This window comes from Marmota marmota, unplaced genomic scaffold (assembly GCF_001458135.2).
Source record: "Marmota marmota marmota unplaced genomic scaffold, marMar, whole genome shotgun sequence".
Taxonomy (NCBI): Eukaryota; Metazoa; Chordata; class Mammalia; order Rodentia; family Sciuridae; genus Marmota; species Marmota marmota.
In genome coordinates, this window is record NW_026000316.1 from 5,726,103 (window position 1) to 5,731,506 (window position 5,404).

Below are 5,404 nucleotides of genomic sequence, written 5' to 3' on the forward strand. Positions count from 1 at the left end.
TCTAATCTGGGACAGAAAAGATCCATTCTTTATAGGACATATCAGGGCACATACAGGATTACCTGGAGCCCTTAGTTTGGGCAATGAATTAGCAGATAAATCTACACATGACATACATATTTTCTCCACAATAGAAGAAGCTATAAATTTTCATAAAAGGTTCCATGTCAATGGTAATACTTTACAAAAGCGCTTTAAAATAACTAAGAAACAAGCCAGACATATAATAAAACAATGTCAAAATTGTGTGACCTTTTTACCACAAGTTAATCTTGGAGTCAATCCTAGAGGATTGATACCTAACCATATTTGGCAGATGGACATCACACACTTGCCAGAATTTGGAAAATTAAAATATTTGCATGTTACATTTGATACTTCTTCCGGATTTTTGATGGGCTCCCTTCATGCCGGAGAAAAAACTAAAGATATTGTAGCTCATTGCTTACAAAATTTTGCCACTGTGGGCCTTCCAAAACAGTTAAAAAACAGATAATGGTCCTGGCTATACCTCTAACTCTTTTAAACAATTTTGCTCATCATTTGGCATTACTCACATAACAGGAAATCCCTCCTCCGGAATTCCCTCCTACCGCACTTCCCCAACCAATGGGAACTCTCCAGGAGTCCCGTAGCAGGCCAAGGTGGACAGCAGGGGTCTAATATCCATATGAATGCAGATCTTAACATAATCATATCATCTCAATGGCTTGCTGGCATCACCTTTCAACCAAAAATGCCATGCATCATACTACTTGGCTATGGCTCTTAGCAGTATCCATGTATAACAAAAAAAATATTAAAAAAAGAAGTGGAATGAAATATACCAAAATGTTGATAGTGAGTTTATTTAAATAAGGGAATTAATTATTGTTCATTCACCCTTTATCTCAATTTTTTACATATGAATTTAATTTCTGATAACTGGTGTCAGTAAGCTAGACTGTAGAAACAGTCTCAACAATTGAAGTTCTCCACTCATCTCAGGGTCCTGTCTTTCACCCTATTTTTTTTTTTTTTGGTGTATGTGTACATGTGGGGGAAGTTATCTGTCTTTATTATCTGTCCATGACAATACGTCTCTATCCCTGATGATTGCTGTCCTGTGCTATTCATTTTTATCACAAGAATACATGGATCTGGTTATTTTCCTCTTATTGAAAACACAACAGCATGTGGCCCTTCCTGTATCTTGTAGAACATTGGGGATCTCTGAGGTTGTTACAAGCTCATTTTTTTTTCTAGATTCTCAATGCAGCCATCTCTATTCTCTGCTTCTATTTCCTGTTAGATTTAGAGGACACAGAAAGATATCCTATAAAAGGGAGACACAGAAGATTTCTGTTCCCCTATTCCATATAACCTTTTCTTTTTTTAATTACCCCTGCACCATCAAGTCTCCTTTAGTAAAAGTGTTACTTAGGGCCATTTTTTTCAGGGATCCATTAGCCTGTCCCTCTTGCTTTACTAGTTTTCTTTTGGGGGGTAGGTACTGGGGATTAAACCCAGAGGCACTCTTACCACTGAGCTACATCTTCAGCCCTTTTTATTTTTTGAGACAAGGTCTTGCTAAATTTTGAGGCTGGCCTCAAAATTGCAATCCTCTTACCCCAGTCTTTGGAGTTGTTGGGATTATAGGAATGTGCTACCATGCCTGGTGACTTCTAACTTTCTTCCCAACCCTATGGATTCTTTAGTTTGAAATGAGAAAACTGACTTTGATTCCAGATCTGTTGTTTATGGCATAAGCTCCAAGTTCTGACTTTTTAAGGCTTGAGCCCTTGGAAACTTGATATTCCAGATTTGTGTAACTCCAAAGAGTTTTAAATGTCAGAAGCCATGATTTGAATCTTCTACTTTTTCCAAAAGCAATGAAAGGCACTGTATAACCTGTGGAGAAGGGGAGATCAAAAGAAATAGGAAAATAAGTTTAATATCTTGAGATTTATTTCATCACAAACAGATAAAAAGCATAATCTTATTATTTTTGATGAATCCCTCTCAATGAAATCAGAATCCTCTTCCTAAAACATGAATATGGCTTTTACTTTTCTTTAAAACTTCAACAAATTCACATTGGGTATAGATTAAACTTTGCCATAATTGGTCTGTGGTTTTATTTGTGGCCTTTCTCTCTCTATTCCTTACATTGCTTCAATAAAAGATTTGCTTGTTATTCTCCAAATGTAACATTTCATTTTATGCCTCTGTGCCTTTGCTTATACCCTTTCCTCAAGAGTGAACTGCTCGTCCTATCTTCACAGGCAAGGGAAATAATACTTATACTTCAAAGCTCAAAACCAATGTCTGATCAAAGCCTAAACGAAGTCCTCTCTGATCCCTTTTCCTACAGCATTGCTGCTTTTTAAAAACAGATGGTTTTACAGCACTGCACAAAATAATGAAGAATGTGCCATTCCTTAAATATCAGTTCCAGGATCTCTTCTCTTGGTTCTGTGTTCTCTCTGGGGGCGGCAGCTTTAGTCATATCTTTTGCTTCAATTAAGTTGAAGACTCCCAAAATAAGATTTCCAACTGAGACATTTCAGATGACCCCAGACCCATAGACCCAGCTGGCTTCTCTTCAAGTCCATTTGGATGTCTCTCAAATACCTCAGTTGCAAATATCCAAACTGAATTTATTAGGTACTCAAATATTTGTTGAATATAATATCAGATGAAAATACAATTCAAATAACCACTCTTGAGTTTCTTGCTGCTTTCCTACTGTAACTTGTGTTGCTATCACTATATGACCATATGTAAGTAGGTTTTCTTTCTTATACTACTATCATCCTGCAAAACACAGAATTTTTTTTTAATTTGAACCCGAGGTGCTAAACCTCTGAGTCACATCCCCAGCCTTTCCTATGATTTTTTCTTCTGAGAACAGTTTCATGAAATTGCTTAGGGCCTTGCTAAGTTGCTGAGGCTGACTTTGAAATTGTAATTCTCCTGCCTCAGCCTTCCCAAGTCACTGGGGTGATCCTCCTTCCTTAGCCTCCCAAGTTGCAAGGATTTCAGGCATGCACCTCCATACCTGGTCTTAGACTTTTTCAATGGGATAACTAACTGTATTTTCTTCAGTGAGTACTTTGGCAACCATGAAGAATTCTTTGACAACTGATATGGTACAGTGCTATAGATGTAAGCTTTGGGAATAAAGTATTACTGTGTTTATATTGCAACTCTGCTGCTTTCTAGTTATACGGACTTGAGGAAACTACCTATCCTTTGTGATTTCTTGGATTAATTGTCTGTAAAACTTGATACCTAGATTACAGGCTGGTTATGTGGAACAAATAAAATACTGTGTATAATATTATTGAGATAGGAATTTGGGGATACAGAAAAAGACTAAGTATCTTTTCTTTTGTGGTATTGGGGATTGAACCCAGGGCCTTGTGCATGCAAGGAATGCCCTCTACCAACTGAGCTATATCCCCAGACCCAAGACTAAGTCTCAAAAGAGCACCCTGAGATCCCATCTTGTGGCATGCACCTATAATCCCAGTGATTTAGAAGGCTGAGGCAGGAGGATAGCAAGTTAGAGGATAGCCTATGAAATTTAGTGAGACCTTGTCGCAAAATTTTTAAAAAATTCTAAAATGGTGGGGATGCAACTCAGTAGTATGGAGTCCTGGCTTTAATTCCCAGTACCAAAAATTTAAAAATAAAGGAGAGAATGTTGGAATGCAGGAAATGTCCATGAATCTTTTAAATGCAAAATAGGCATTCCTAAACTTCTCAACTGAAGTCCAGCCTTTGATCCTAACACATGCCCTTGCCTGCAGATGCTCAATGCACAAGCCCTACAGAAACTGGGGCAAAATTGGTAAGTCCACCCTAGCTTCTCCTCTAGTCCATCCCTCTATAAATATTAGCGACCCATACCAATGAGTTGTCCTTCATTCTCCTTTGAATCCGTATTCCTCACTTTTCTCTAAAAACTTGTCATTCTCAAGATGGCCCACGTTCATTCTTAAATGTGTGTCAATTTTTGTAAGTAATTTCAGCGTATGCTGAAATTCTTTTCCAACTTGTATGCAGTTGAGGTCCCCTCTCTAGGATATCTGTTCAACCAGGTAAATTATCTGACACAAAAAGCATTTACTTTTTGATATTGGTTCAGGAATCATGATAAAAATATTCTGTATAAAAACTGGGAATTCACATATTTCAAAATCTTGTCATTAAAACTCAAAGAAATCCTGATTGTTTTAGACAAAATCTGTATGGTTAACATTGATCTTTAAGGGATTTTCATAGGATTTCAAGTTTTGTGACTTGTTTCAACTTGATTTTGGTTTTAAAAATGTGTTCTACTATTCTTTTTGGTAAGACAGTTGACTACCACATTGTTGTTGAGCATTTTTGTTTGTTTTTCTTTTTGATACTGGGGATTGAAACCTGGGGTACTCTACCACTGAGCTATATCCCCAGTTCTTTTTATTATTTTGAGACAAGATCTTGCTAAGTTGCTGAGGGTGAAAGACCTAAGCAATCTCATTTTACTTGGGACCTCATTTTGCTCTGAAACTTAACCCTTGACCTACTGCAGTCCTAAAGCACAGAAAGCTCTGCACAATGCAGATGGTGATTGCCTAAGATAGGCCAAGATATTGAAATATCTGAAATTCCAGATGGCCCCCATCTAGGTGTGGTGACCAATATCTAAACCAGAAGCCCTGCAGCTTGGCACATACCCCCTTGCGACACCCTCATAGTTTAAACCAATTATTTTAAAGTGCGTCAACCCCTTGAACTAACCAATAATCATTTCCAGATTCTTTCCCACCACTTGATATGCTAATCATGTTTTAGAGTTGTTTTATGATTTTCCCATGGTGTGTGAGGATTTGCTAAGAGATGCTATGATGTATGTGAAGTCCCTGCCTTCCCCAAAGAGTGCAAAAAACTGCTGCAAACCCTGGGCTGGTGGCCTCTCAGCGTCACCAGCTGCTGTGTGTGCGGAGGACCCAGCTAGCTCGCAATAAACACCTTTTTGCTGCTTACATCTATCTTGTCTCTGGTGGTCTTTTGGGCATCCCGAACTAGAGCATAACAAGGGTTTAAGTTGACCTGGTTGGTCTTGAACTTATGATTCACCAGCCCCAGCTTCCTGAGTGGGTGGAATTACATTGTGCAACACCATGTCCAGCCTGGTCCACATTATTGATTTAAAAGTCAATAAACAAGCCAATGGCAGTGGTGTAGGCTTATAATCCTAGCCACTTGGAAGGCTGAGATAGAAGGATGGCAAGTTGGAGACCAGCCTGAGCAACTTAGCAAGATCTTGTCTCAAAATAACAAATAAAAAGGGCTGGGGGTGGGGGCTGGGGATGTGGCTCAAGCGGTAGCACGTTCGCCTGGCATGTGTGCGGCCCAGGTTTGATCCTCAGCA